The sequence below is a fragment of the Pinus tabuliformis genome, chromosome X (genome assembly GCF_031772625.1).
Source record: "Pinus tabuliformis cultivar Carrire ecotype Pingquan chromosome X, CPIR1, whole genome shotgun sequence".
Lineage (NCBI taxonomy): Eukaryota > Viridiplantae > Streptophyta > Pinopsida > Pinales > Pinaceae > Pinus > Pinus tabuliformis.
Genome location: NC_142308.1, coordinates 1,387,076,749 through 1,387,092,806, shown reverse-complemented (window position 1 = coordinate 1,387,092,806; position 16,058 = coordinate 1,387,076,749). Strand labels below are relative to the sequence as shown.

Below are 16,058 nucleotides of genomic sequence, written 5' to 3'. Positions count from 1 at the left end.
ATCATAAAACTGGTGGAAAGTATCTAGGTGCTAGTTCTACTACTCCATGAACACCCTGCAACAAACACCCCATACAAGAAACTTTTACCTCACATACGTTGAATGAAAATAACCATTTACAAACTATTGTATACTGAGAAACCTCCACTTCTAAACCCCAATATTCTCTTTACATTACAAGTAACACATCAAGGAAATATCAACTACCTTTATCATTTCAGTAATAAAACCAACAACACGCCTAGTGGTCCCAAAGTCGATAATATCTTAGATATCTTTAGCATATTATGGCCCATCAACGTAGAAAATCCCTCAATATGGGATAGGGTTTACTGCATTATGCACCCCACTCTACACAAATTTTGATAACTTTGAATTTGTTTTCGAGGATGTAATGAGACTAAGTCTAACATAAAGCTTGACCTTCATATGGAGGGCACTTCCCAATCCACAACATACACACAATTGCAGAATTAATGTTTCTTCTCATTTCTATATTTATCATTTCATTCATATTATTGAATTGTGGTTACTAAAACCATGTCTTCCCACTCAGACCTATACACCCATGGGGAATAATGATCTCCTTTATCTCTAACAAAAATTTCCACAAGTTTTTATTTATGAACCTGAAAAATGTTAAATTTCTATTTTCTTTGACTGGTCAATCCCACCGTTTTAACGCTATTTCCATGGTATACATTTATCACTGAAATCATATCATGGCTATCAATGTACAACCGAGCCATCATCATAGCTAATTCATTTTCCTTCATACCTGAAATTACAATAAAACTACATGCAACTTGCAAGGAATGAAAGGTTAAAACTTGAGCTTCTCTTATATCGAAAATATTTCATCAAATCAAATTAGATCTTGAGTTTTATGGTATTGAAAATTCCTAAAATTAACCATCTTCCTCTTTTAGAAGTAAAATACAATAGCTAAAACAAATAAGTTATAGAATATGAACATAAAGGAATTTATCTACCAATATCATTAAAGTAAGAAAGTCACTCTTGAAAACAAAGTGTGCGGGAATGCTTACTTTGGAAAATTTGAAATGCCCTCCCAATAAAAGGATATTAAATAAGTATACATGTTTTAAGCTTAAGCTAAAGCAGACAATTTTAACGACATAACTAATAACATCTGAAAATTTCCAAGCATCTTTGGAGTTAATGCCCCTGCAAGCCCCATGGATATATGATGAAGATGTATTGTGGTAGTATGTTTCACGAGTTTTGTCTAATTTAAAATAGTATCAAAAACTTCAGGGTGACAATGCTCACATGAAATAAACATGATATCACATAATCATCCAAGTACCGACCCATCTTCATCGAACAAGTATTTAATCTTCCCTTCAACAATATTCAACTGCAAAAAAAGGGTATATAACACCATTGCTATAATCCATTGTATATGAAATCTTAGGAATGCAAAGAAACAATTACTACAAACAAAATTGAAGATACTCCAACACTTCACCAATGATATCCTTCACAATCTTATGCTAAACAAATGACCCACAATATATTCTTTAATTTTGTAATCTTTTCCAACATTAATATTGTTATCTTGTACAATAAATTTCAACTAAAAATTCATGGGGGCTTCCAATAGAAAAAGGTATTTCCTAAAATGATATACTCCAAAAAATCATTCATTTGAGAATAAAGCACAAACATTATTGCTTTGTCTCTACCAACACTAGAAAATTCAAGTATTTCATCTCTTGTCAGATAAGCACTACCATTTGTGACAAAGGAAAGAGAAATTGGAGGGTTTGGTGAATATTTTATTTCATCAACAAATTTTGTATCACTTGTCTCTAAGCTACAAAGTACTAGTTTCAAATGCTTCCACCAAGTTGGGTTGGATACCAAATTTTGAAACAGATTCCTAAGTGCATACAAGTCGTTTCTTTGTTACACTACTTACAATCACTACATCATTGGGTGTTTTTGTAGCAGTCAATAAATCATGTAACAGGGATTGGCTGAGCAATAGGAAACTCTAGTGTCTAGATAGAGAGATCTGATTACAAATATGCATCCAAATTCTTATTTATTGAATTGTTTGTCCTGAAAACATAAAAAAGAATTCATGTGATTTGGTGTCTTTATTTTCAACAAAATAATAAAAGTCAAAAATACATTGTATTACATTTTACCCTCATAAATCAATAAAATAAAATGAAGAGATTAATTAAAAACCAGATGTAAAGATGGTTCTAGTGATAAAGGTACCAAAGGTTTGTAATTTGTATCTTGGGTATCTCATGTTTTGGAAATAAATATCTAAAACACATATTTGAATCATATTTTAGTGTTTTATCAATACACAAAATATCTAAAGGCAACAAAAATATAACAGGCATATATAATGCTACAATGAAAGAGACACATCTCTATAGACTTCAAATTGGATCACAACACATAACCATAAACTACTCAGAAACATTAGCACATTCCATAAAGAGAGAGTGCTTTGACACAGAGTCAATCAGACATAATGTTGAATTTCCAAAACATTTAGTGCCATAATGAATGTGTCACATCTCACCATTTCTTATCAAAAACAACTTAACCATGATAGTTTCAAAATTTTCCTCAAGACAAAACTCACTGAGGGTAGAGAGATAGATTTAATCTCATATTTTGCAAAAGCATGGGAAAGACTACGTTTTAAAAGTGCAAGTTTGATTAACTTACCCCACAACACTCTGTAATGTTAACATTACAACCCCCCATTCGAAAATCAATACTTTCAACACATAAATATGGTTAAAACCTATAAATGTGGTTAGAAAACCTCATTGTTTTGCATTTTAATAACCCAAGCTTTATTTTGAAAAATAATTACTTTCAACGTATATCTCTGATTTAAAACTATAACTAGGTTTGGAAAATCATCAATTGTTTTGAATTTTAATAATCTGGATACCACTACAAGAGACAATTGGATTGGAATTTTATTTTGATCCTTAGCAACTATTTTAAGACTCAAGATGAAGATTTTCAAACATGGAATTCCTCATTGCAAATCCTTTACATGTTTTCTAGAGAAATAATCCATGTTTTGCATTTACTTACCTAGATAAGAGTCTTAAATTCTATACTGTTGTGTATTTTTGTTGTTTCAAACCTTATAGTGTCCACTACACTCCATACATGCATGTGGAACTTACAAAATCATTGGACGTTCCTTTCTTAAGTAGAAGATTCTTGAATTATAAACATGCTAGAATGTTTGAAGATATCACAGTGCATACAAACAATACACATGTGGAACTGACACATGAATGGGCCTTCCTTCCTCAAGAATGAATACTAAAATTGTTAAAATGTTTGAATACATTTAGATTTTGTTTTCAGTAACCTAGATACCACTATAGTGGGGATATTTTCAAAGTGTTTAATTTGATCCTTATCAACTATTTGAAGAACCAAATCAATATTTTTATACAAGGAGGTCCTTTATAGAAGTTCTCTACATGTCTCAAGAAAACCTCCACATTTTTCAGTTTAGCTACCTAGATTCAAGCCTTAATGTATATAATGTTATAAATTTGTTTTGCTTTAAAATTTAAAGTGGAAATTGCACTTCCTACGTGCACATGGAACTAAAAATTCCTACATTTCAGTTCCTAAATGCACTTCCTACAATGAAAAGGATTTGCACAACTGATCTTCATATGTAAAAACATAAAGGAGCTCTTTTGATGACTTGGCCCACAAAAATGGATGTATATTTTGGTTGAGATGAAAATACCACTACCCAATTTAGGTTATAGAATCCAGAGAAACCACCAATCTAATCTTATAATCATGGATGACCAAATAACTATTTTCAAACATTAAAAATAAAACTGATAAAAAAGGTAAAGCATAACTAATGAGAAAATGAAATGGAATCCAAACCATGTAATTAGGAGAAAAAACCAAAGATAAATTGAAAATCATGTAAATACCTACCTGGTTAAATGTAGCCATAAGAACCAGCTATTGTTGACATGCATTTTGAAGTACCAGAATCCTGCCAAAACTTGGTAACGCCCAAATAACCAATGCAACACTACAATCCAAATTTTACTTTAGCTTAATATAGGTCCTATAATTTGATCCTTCACATAATTGTTAGAAAATGCATCATTTGGAGATTCCAATAGTTCAATATACTTTTTAGATAATGAACCAGGTATGGTAAAATTATCATATTTTTTCATTCTATCTGTTTCTTTTTAACTCGAGGTAGCATTCATAAGAGATCAAGCATCACATTTTTGTTTCTTTAATATAGAGGGAGTATTCGTAAAGCTCTTGGCATCACCCTTTAGTACATATTTTGGGCTTCACATTAAAAACATATCCCCATGGATTGTGAGGAGAAGAAAAGCAATAAATTGATGATGTTATCATTTTCCAGACACCAAGTGGACCATGTGCTTGATGAAGATAGCCACATGAAATAAAAATTAAAAAATAGAATATCCCAATTTGATGGATGGGGTGGCTCATAAGACAGACTCGGAATTTGAATTTTTTTATTGAACATCAATATTACCTACAACATATAATTCACAAACCACCTTCTTATTAGCACCAATTTTCATTGATAGTGGAGCTAATTGGGGCTTTCATCCTGGTTAGAAAACTTAAAAATCTCAATAGATGGTAAGGAAACCCGTAGAAGCCTATGTTGCAGGAAATGTTGGGTCAAAGGGCGTTTCTGGCCAAAAATGATACAAAAATGCTGAAACACATTTGGTACCGTTTGGAAATGCATTTTAGGTCACACTGACACATTTCATGAGGCTAAAGCGTGTCCTATTATGGTCGGAAACACGTTTACAGGTCATGTGACCACATTCCAATAATAAAGTGTCTTTCTTTACTTTTTTTTTTTCGCTCTATGCCAATTAAGAAGTGATAGAGGAATATATTCAAGATTGGAAGCAAACATTTTGACTAGGTCACCTAATATTCAAGCCTATGTCCCTAGTGTTGATATGCAGTTCATGGTAATGTTAAACTCTTAAAGTAAAAGTGGCATTCACTTTTATCTTTCATTTTCATCCTTTTACTTAAATTTTTAACATTACGATGAAATGAATCATGATGTTTGAGATTGGTTTTGACCTCATTGGGTTTCAAATGTTAGATCTCACTCAAGATCCAACAAACTTATCATTTTTCAGGATTTCAAGATTGGGGAGATTACAATGTTTTCATTGGATTTTATCAAGTATTAGGGTATGGGACTTGTATTTAATCAAGAACACCAAGCCCTCTATGCAGGGGAGACACCCAATAATCAAGAGAACCAAGGTCATTCGACTATTTAGGAGGCAACTCGCAATAAAGTACAAGGTAAGAAATTATAAATTTCTCGTGGCAAGAGGGTCAACCTATAGATAATAGATTTACTTTCCTTTTCTAGTTTCTAGTACTTTTTATAACTATTGGATCTTTCATATTTATTATAGTAATTTTTTGTAAGTAATACCAACCTTCGCCTTGCATCTTGTAGGGGTCCAAAATATAACAGTGTTCCTTCTAAATAATGGAATATGGATCCAGAAAGTCATTATTTGGAGCTCTCTATTGCCGCCTTGAATATTGACTACCTATAATGTAGAAGTGGAATTGGCCAATCAACTTCTTTAGCTCCACCATCCATTATTGAGCATGCTTCTCCTTCTAGTTTTGACGAGGATTATGATGATGAGGATGAAGGTTGAATAATATTAGTTTTTATTCTCTATAGTACTTATAGCATCATTATCTTTATTGTACTTGCAACCTCATATATGGAATAAATTTTCATTTTGAAATTTGGATATACAGTAAATGCTAATTTTGTATATTTCTATTTTCATTATGTGATCATTCATGAGTAAATGTGATGTAAATTTAGAGACTTATAGTTTATACATTGACATTGGACAATTTAATCATAATGTTATAAACTATAATGTATCATTTATGTTTAATGATTCCACATATATTTTAAATATCCATATGTTTTCCCATTTCCAAAATTTTGGGGGCTCATGTTTCATACCCATACCTGTTTTGAAAACTCATACCTGTTTCCTCATATCATGAAACTTAGGTAGAATATCATCATAGTGTCGTAACTTAGATGAATTATAAACAACACCATCAATTTTATAAACATTCTTTTCAGGAGAGAAAAGCAACAATTTTCTATCAACAAAACTACTAAGAGATACATCGGTTGCACTAGAACCAAGTTGTGACCATGAAGCAGCAAACATTGATGTGCACACTTTAGAAGATGACATGGCCACATAATAACAACTCAAAATATGATATCCATGTAGAAAATAATAATATTTGTTCTTTTCGTTAGAGATAGGTGCTATAGAATGATACCCAAGGGTAGTAGAGGCCACATAGTTTGAGAGATTACTAGCATTAGAAACTTCGTAGGGGCTTCCAACAGAAACATTATTTCTTGAAATGACAGACTCCAAAAAATAATTCATCTGATAAGAAGGCACAAAAATTGTTGCTTTGTCTCTACCAACACCAGAAAATTCAGGCATTCCATCTGCTGTCATATAATCACTATCATTTATGTCAAAACAAAGAGGAAGAGGAGGGTTTAATGAATCTTTTACTTCATCATCCAATATCGTATCACTCTCATTTTTATTGAGATCTGGATTGTTGTATCCAAGTTTCAAACTACTAGTTGGACTTTCTTCCATCAGGCTAGACTGAATACCAAATCTTGAAACAGATTCATGACTACATACAAATTACTACTTTGTTACAGTGCCTATCATCATTGCATCACTAGATGTTTCTGTAGCAGTCAATAAAGCAAGTAACATGGTTGGATGGGAAATAGAAGAGACACATCATGCCATATATGAGTCTAGTAGTTTCTCTTTATTGAGCTATTCTAGTGGTTCTTTATTGAATTATCTTTCGTGAAAAGATAAAAAATAATCCATGTGATTAGGTGCCTTTACTTTCAGCAAAATGAAAAAGGTTAGAAATTCATTGTAGGATGTTTTTTCCTCATAAATTAATCATAATAGCTGAATAAAAATAATTAAAAATCAATTATAAAGATGGCTTGAGTGTCAAGGTACCAAAGGTTTCTAATCAGTATGCTATGCATCTCATGTTTTTAAAGGAAATATCTAAAAGAAAAAATTGAAGCATATTTTAGTGTTTTGCGAATACGTAAAATATATGAAGACAAAAAAAGGATAATAAATATATCTTGTGCTATAATTAATGAGACACATATCTTTAGACTTCAAATTGGGTCACGATGCATAACCATAAATTACTCAAAGGAAATAACACATTCACAAAGAGCAAGTGCTTTGTCAGAGAATCATTCAGATAGGAGGTTGAATTTCCAGAATGTTTAGTTCTACAATGAGTTGGTCACTTATCGCCATTGCTTGTCAAAAACAACTTAATCCATGATAGCTTCCATTTTTTTTTTATCAAAAGGCTCACTGAGGGCAGTGAAAGTTAATCTCAAATTTTGTGAAAAATGGGAAAGACTGCATTGTAAAAGTGCAAGTTTGATAAAATTACCCTGCAACACTCTGAATGTAAATGCTATGGTCTTCCATTGAACAATCATTACTTTCAACATATAAATATGGTTCGAACCTATAATTGTCGTTAGAAAATGTAATTGCTTTTCATTTTAATGACCTGAGCCTTATGTTGAAAAATAATTACTTTGAACTCATAACTATGATTTAAAACTATACTATGGTTGGAAAACCATCAAATTTTCATTTTAACAATATAGATACCACTACAAGAGAGAATTGGAATGGGACTTTCGTCAGATCCTTAACAACCATTTTATGAATCAAAATGCAGGTTTTCAAACATGGAGCTCCTCATTGAAAATTCTACCTAGATGCATCCTATTAAGAGCTAAATAAATATTGCTTCTTCATTAATGTGTTTGTGACATCCCATTGGTTTTTAATATCCAAAAAAATCTTATTGGCTATCAATATCAAAACCTGCAATCATAAGCTCATCATTTTGAATCTTAATGGATAATTTCCATGCACTTTAAGTAGCTTGGTTGTATTGTTTACATCAGGGAAAACACTCTACTTATAAAGAAAAATATGCTTTCGGCACTTCTTCAAATTCAATCTCCAACAATCATCTTTCATGTGCCTTCTACACTAGAAATACCTATAGAAAGGGAAATATTCTATGGGAAATTATGCCCATCCTTAAGTGTATTTGATCTTCTCTTATGTTGTATGTTTTCATTGCAGGGCTTCTAGGTCATGCCATCTTTCACAATGGTCTATTTTTCTTCACTGGAACTAGTGCTAACAACACTATTTGGCCTTTCTCCAACTGTTATTAACCTTTTTTAGTTTATATGTTTAAAAAGCATCATCTCAAGTGAGGATATCAAAAAATATCTAAAGAATCCATGATCCAAGTGGATATTGGTGGCCGCCCACCTATTCCACCTAGACCTCTAGTCAATTTCATCTGTTTCCTTGTTTATTGCAACATTTACTATTTTTAGTAGTTTTTCAGGTCATGAACCTCAAGAGAAGTTGTGACCACATAAATGGTGTTTTTTATAGGTTTGTAATAGGTTTGTATCCATATGAAGGGGACTACAAGAAATCCTGCAGTACTCGAAGATACCTTGCCAACAAGGTATCGTATGCACCAAATGGAGATAATATGAACAAGTTACGACTCCGAGAAGTTGGTTGCCCAACTGACCCTAAAGGGGCCCACAAACGCTTGGAATTTGATCTCCTGGGGTTATTTTTTTGGTTGTTTAGGGTTTTTCCTTGATGTTCAATAATAAATAGACCCTTGAGCCTCATTGTAACATAGTTCAGAGGCATGTAGCCACCACATCTTTTCTTAGAGGTAAGCTACCATTGCTCTATTCGCTTTGAAACCATATTTCAGTATTTGGTATTAATTAACTGAAGTGTTATTTCTACTGAATATTTATATTTATAGTTATATTTATAATTCGTTGCATTCCTTTTTAATTTTTGATCAATGATATCATAGCAGTCTTCACTTTCTCTGCTTTTATTTGCATGTCCCCAACGAGGTCGGGATATAAAGAGTTAGGGCTCGAACTAGTTGAACCTTTACAATACTGGGCTCGCATATCCTAAAGGACTCACATGGAAGAAGAGAAGAAAGATGAGTGAGTTGGAGATCCTTTCAAAATATTTTTCAAAGAAGCCCTCGAGCGACATAGGAATGCGATTATGGAAAACTATACACAGATCCTTCAGTGGTTACCCAAAGGTGATGCATCTTCTTCCAGCAGCTACTTTGGAGGCACCACACTATTTAAGGTACAAGTTAACTTTGAAATACCTGTATTTGAAGGTCAAATAGATGCGGGCACCCTATATAAATGTTTAAATCTACTAGAAGGATATTTCTTTGTTCATGATTTTTCCAACTGGGAAATGATTACTTTCACACTTCTAAAAGTTGCCCCCAACATGAAGGACTGGTAGGAAACCTACTATGAGAGGAAGGAAGAAATTTAACCCTCACTATTTTCAGATGCACCCACTTGGAATTCATTCTGGGATGCCATCAAAGAGAATTACTACCTTATTAGGAGCTATGAGGATAGATATATAAAGTTGACCATGCTATGGTAGGGAAGGGAGAAAGACGTGCTATACTTTACCCATTATTTTCATACCCTTCAAACAAATTTGGGTATCAAGGATTGTCAACGATATTTTTTACTCAAGTACCGTGGTTATCTACATAGGTACGTCTAGGACAAGATGGAGTTCCTAAACATATCCTCACTCAACATGATGTACTGATACGTTGTAAAGATTGAGCAGAAGTTTAAGCATAGAAGCAAAACTTTGGACCTCTGAATCCAAAGCAAGGGAGAGGTGCCCCCAAACCACAGACCAAAGGACAAAGCCAAGGCAAACCAACTATTTTTGAGAATTTGGTATCTATGGATAAATACTAATTCCCTAGATAAGTAGTCATATCTAGAACAACAGTTTAAATCACTTTAGCCTTTTCCTACAAGAAATATATAAGACAAAGAGGATGAGAAGACCTACTTGTAGTTATGATTTCCTCTTGTCCTCTTTGTATCAATCCTATCACTCTTTCATGTAATTAACACATTTGAGAAGTACCTGTAAACATCAACAAAAGGTAAAGAACCGATCAAAGCAAAAGATCTATTGAATACAAGTAAATGGAATTAGATTCATTTCACACATATAAGAATTATAAGACAATACAAGCATATGGGAGAAAGGTTCAAATACTTTATTGAATAGAAGAAGGAATTACAACCATTGTGTCTGATTTAAAGTCATTCCTCCAGCTTGGAACCCATCCACATCACATAAAAAGCATGACAAACTTGTAGCATTATAATACTTACTTCAGAGCCAATTCTCCTAGCAACATTATCTCCTTACAATTCAACATAGTCCATCCCCTGAACACTTAGATGAGTGGTCCATTTATAGGGAGATGAAGGAGGTTTTTTCATAAATGGTGGCATTGAATGGCCTTTCATACTTAGAATTAGTTCCATGGAGGAAGGGATGAGAGGATAGTATGCATCTTAACTCATTCATCATGATATGTGAGGGAACCTTCTAGATGACTCCAAGAGATAACAATATTCCGCAAACGCTATGTGATTTCACTCAAACTTGCCCAGTGCAGGTGAAAGGAAGCTTAAGTGCTCTGCAGAGCACCTTGGCATGGAATTAACTGCTTTGTAGTGCACACTTACATGGGCCTACATATGTTGGTCCCTCTAGAGGCTATTTTTGGAAGTCTTCATGTCATGAAACTTTCTGGGAAGGAAGCATTCAAAGGGGTGAATTTTTTAGGACATGTAGCAACTGAAATTAGGGTTTGATGAGTCGTAAAACACTAAGCTAGATTATGGGATTTATGTGCCCAAATGGATTTGTAACAACTACCCCCTAAAGCATGAATTCAGAAAAATGCCAATGTCAAATGAAATGCTTTACGATGTGATGAGGAGGTATCAAAGTGGAAGGTGACCTGCATCAATTACAATACATATATCATGATTTTTTATTTTTACATGAACCTTCTCAGGGAAGGCATACCAATGCCCACCTTATAAAATTTCATTACATGTACATAAACAGTCACCTACGGATATAGACCCATGATTGGAATGACTATCAATGTAAAGCCATTGTACATATGATTCAATACTCCTAAAATCGCAACCCAGATGGATGAAACTAGATCCACGGTCTTCTATCTCATTCAAGAGTTCGCTCAAGTATAAGTCTAACCATGCGAATATGTGATCTGAATTCAAACATGGGAAGACACCGTTTGATTACCAGCCAATGACGTGAGTCATAACAAACACGAGAGAAATCACTGGTAATGATAATGATCCTCAAGGTATTATAGTACATTCTGTATGGTGTTAATGGATGATTTGATGTCGAAAACCATACAAATTATTTTGGTCAAAGGCCATTGATGTCAACCTATCGCTGGAAGCGAGAAACCTGCCATTGATGTATGAAAGCCTCAAGGTAGTGGAAGCGTGTTTCTAAGTCAACTTTCTTGTACAATGTACAGATGTCGACAAGAAACGACTTGTCACAAGAGGGCCTTGATGTATTGGTGGGCTCCAGTATTGCAACAATAATGCTGCAACTCCTGGGACTCCCTTCTTTACTTTTATCAACCCGATAGTTCGTAACAAACTTGGAAGCAACGCGCTGTATGAACAAGTACTAGCTCTTGCCGCAGCTTTCACTTGGTCAGCTGGCACAAGTCCGCTAGGGGCTTAAGCCAACTTCTATGAGCTCTTAGAAAAAGCTTTTTAACTGATGGATGAAAGATAACTCAAAGGAAGCTAATCTACTTGTGAAAAGAAACTGAAAGGCAAAAAGTAATGCAAACCCTAACAAACCCTAATTCTACCAGCTAGTCCTACTGATGCAAAGGAGAGAATGCAAACTACTGGAAGAGATGTCATTACTTCTATGAAGGTAAAATACATGTGTCTAGACTACCTCTATCTGAAGAAAACACTATTTTTGTATTTTTGAATAAGCTATTAGAATTATCATGCATGTGCTTTTTAACTGGCTTTTTACTGTGCAGGGGTGAATCAAGGAGGAGAAATGCTTGGAAGAGGTCGGGAAGATTCATAGAGTGTCTAAGGAGTCCCTAACACCCTTCCAGAGAGTTTAACAAAGTTTGGCTATCAAGAAACCTCATTTTTGAGCTTCTACAGGAAGTCTGCAGGGGTTCTATAGGATGTTCAGGAATTTCTACAGGATGTTCAGAAATTTCTACAGGATGTTTAAAAATTGGATTTTGGAGGATGGGTGAGTGAGGGAAGATGCATGAATGGATATGGAGGTAGGAAAGGGGCCTGGAGTGACCCAGGGACCGGTAGATGGAGTGGTGAGAGGGTGTAGAAGGCTAACTTGGCTTAAAAAAGGCTAAGACAATGATGGAGCAAGAAGGTAGGGTTACGTGGGCAAAAGGACAGGTGTGAGATGAGGAACCTAGCTAGGAGATGGAACATCTGGCTTTGATGAGGCTTAGGTGGATGAGAGAGTGGTAGAGATGCCCTGCTCAGTGTACATTTAACCGAATCAACAAAGTCTTGCAAATAATCAAAGTCCTAGCTAATCTAATCTAACTGTCAATAAAACGAATGAACAACAAATTTATTTGGAAAGAAAACCATGTACATCAATCATGCAATGAACCATTTCAGAGATCTGAACACATTCTGCAAGTGAAAACAGTACACTAACAATTGCATGGTAAAGCAAACTAGTGTTTTTGTTTGGGATAGCACGGCCACTTCAATTCCAGCCCCTGATCCAATAAGGAAGAGGTGAAACCAAAAGTGTTTGTTGACCCTTTTTTGGAGTCTTTTTCCTATTATTATCCTACCAATATATTCTAAACATAAGAATCTACTTTAACCATCAAAATCAATCTAAATAACAAAGCAAGATTTAAATCTAAATAGCAGATTTTATTCTAAGAATGCAGCAAAGACACATGAAAGTAAACAAAGGAGGTACTAGGCACTTGAGATGGGCCCAACCCCAAGAGCTACAACCTCCTAAGAGAGATTTAGAGCTGGTGAAAAGTTTGATTCATCCTTATTGAGCAAGAAAAAAAGAGTTACATCAAAACTGTCCACAAGGGAAAGCGTGAAAATGTGTTGAAATGTAAAGCTAATCTACTGACTAAAATCGAACTACAAATTAGCTAACTTCTGCCTACAAAGTGACTAACTACTGGCTACAAAATGACTATAAAGTGAATAACTACTGGCTAACCAAAATGAGGCCCTAAGCCTTCTTATTTATACAAATTGAGGACCCCAATTGTCCTCCTAAACTTTAGGGACTCGGGTGCCCAAAACTTGTAGTTAATAGTAGTCCTACTTGACTTGCTTGGCTGCCCTTGTGAGAATTTATTTGGTGGCCCTTGAACTCCGAGCTGATGGTGGAGAATTCGAGGTAAGGGCCCATAAATGAAGGGAACACCTTCCTAAAAATACTCTCCACGAATTTGGCTGCCTAGTGCTCATTTCAACCCTTGATTTTGTCTCCAAATTGACCAAAAAGACTACACAAAGCACACATTAGACTTGTTGGCATAATGGCTAACCCAATTCACTCTATTAGCATAAATATAATAAAAAACATGCAATAAACTAATGAGAATGGTGGATTAATTCAAATTAGGAGGCTGAAATCCATTTTTGGGGCTCATCATCACCCCCCTACTAAAAGTGTTGCTCATCCTTTGAGCAACCAATCTATCTCCTCATCTTTGATGGCCTTGGTGGCCTCCCTGTCATGCCAAGCTTCTGAAGTGATGGCCTCTTCTAGGTCATGAAACCATGCTTTTCGCTCTGCTCCTTCCCACTGTCTGCTCCTTTTCCTAGAGAATTTTCAGCTTTGGTATGATTGTGCAAGTATATTTAATCAGATGGTGGAAATGGTGGTGAAAGGAGGTGAAACCATTGGAGGATGGAAGAAAAGAGTGGTTGCATGCCTCCTCAACAGACCTCAAGCTTCAAATCCCTCTCCATAATCGATTCTGGCCTGCCCAAAGGCTCTAGAGGATGTTTCTGGTAGAAATACAGAACTTCCGTAGAAAGTCCTGTAGCTTCCTGTAGAAGGTTGAACCATGACTAAATTGTGACCGAACCCTGAGAAAAATGAGTGTTCATGGAGGGGATGGATGTGAGGATGCCTAGGAACTTGGTAGGGACCCTTCTTCTTGTGTTGGGAGGCCCCCTTTCTGCATTGTGTTCCTGCAACCTGCAACAATTTCGATGGATTAAACTTGTTTTTTCCCTCTGTTTCTTCCTTCTTTTCTTTCTTGCTTTTCCTCTTGCTTCTCCTGTGGCTCTTCCTGTGATGCCTTGCCCTAGGTTTTCTTTCCCTTAGCTTCCTTACCCTTAGTTTTCTTCTCTGCCTCACTATCTTGCTTCCTCACACTCTGTTTTGGCTTGTGCACTGATTAGAATGGGAATTCTGTATATGGTTTCCTCCCCAGAACGTGGGGGACAGTATCCCTCAAGAATTTTTTCCTTTCAAACCATTCAACGAATCATCAGAGCCAGAGCTCCTCTCATCAGCCGAAGAAAACACACGCCCAGGTCTGTCGGAACTAGTTGGGTCAATCATTGGCGGATCCATAATCTCGGAACTCTGCTAGTAATTATAGTGTCGTTGATGACTTGGGGGGATAGTGAGACAATCCCTGCCCACTATTTATTCCACACTACTCTATTTGAGACGCATCAAGCATTGATTACGCCAATTACGGACCCGGATGATCTAGAGAAACATCAAAAGAGCGTCATCAAGCTCTATAGTCACAAGTTAGTGAGTTATCTTGCCTTTTACTGCAAAAGCCATAATTCCCGCAAAACCAAAGAGTTACTAAGACAGAAAATGCTAACTGCAGTCCTGTCATGTTTTTCACTCTATCAATTCTTGCCATAGAAAAGATAATGGGCTTTCTATGGTCATTCAAAACACAAATGTGTTCAACTGTCTGTTCAGGATTGAACAAGAGTTCCTCAATTGAGCCATGTAAAGCAGTAAGACAATGCTGCTCCTCTGTATAAGGGAAATAAATCTGCATGTCTGCTCTAGGAGAAACAATGTTGAATTTGGGATCAAAAACGTCAATTCCATGAACCACACGATAAAGACCAGGAAGGGTGAAAGCAGTTTGGCTCTCATACTGTCCAACAATATCCTTGCTTCCAACAATCTCTTGATATGTGCTAGTGATAATAAAATCTGCATGATTCATTGCAATTAGATCTGCAATAAACTGGCAAGAGAAATGTATTTTTCTTCATACTTTTTTCAGTATATGTCTGAATCTGGGTATTTGGTCTTCTCCACAGCATCGGCTATGTTGCACTGAGTGATTCCTTGTCTATGTGAAATCAGAGATGCAACTAAATTTCCATCACTGTAATTGCCAATGATCAGATCATGTTGACCTTTTAGCTCTATCGTTACTTCATTTAATACATCCTCTGAAAATCTTTCCAAGTAAGGCCACACATCAAATCGAGAAACCCATTTCTGCAGAACTCCTTTTTCTGTTCTAAAGGGTACCCGGAGGATCCTTGAATGTTGTGTTCCACCAATTCTTTCAATTTGTTGATTGCATGTTGTACCATAGGCCTCAGGAATCAACCGAGTCACCACAATAATTTCAGGTTTGATGTCCAATCCTTGATGTTTTATTCTCAGCAACATTTCATTCTCTAATGCATGGGAAAACAAGTCCACCACCTCAGGGTTTCCTGCAATTTCTTGGAGTCCGAAGGTTCTTTTCTAATGAACCCTCCTGGCATCGTAAAAAACTTTGTTTTTGTTGTTCTGAACTTGCCTGCTAGTGTACAGAAGGAGGGCTTCGAGATTTCTCTACACAGAGCGCAGAGCTACGTCTCCGTTATGCACACAGTCATATAA

At 35.4% G+C, this 16,058-nt stretch overlaps 1 pseudogene; it reads right to left on the bottom strand.

Moving 5' to 3' along the window:
* Positions 1–15,440: 15,440 nt before the first annotated feature.
* LOC149145226 (sucrose synthase pseudogene) lies at positions 15,441–15,842 on the bottom strand (annotated as a pseudogene).
* Positions 15,843–16,058: the final 216 nt, after the last annotated feature.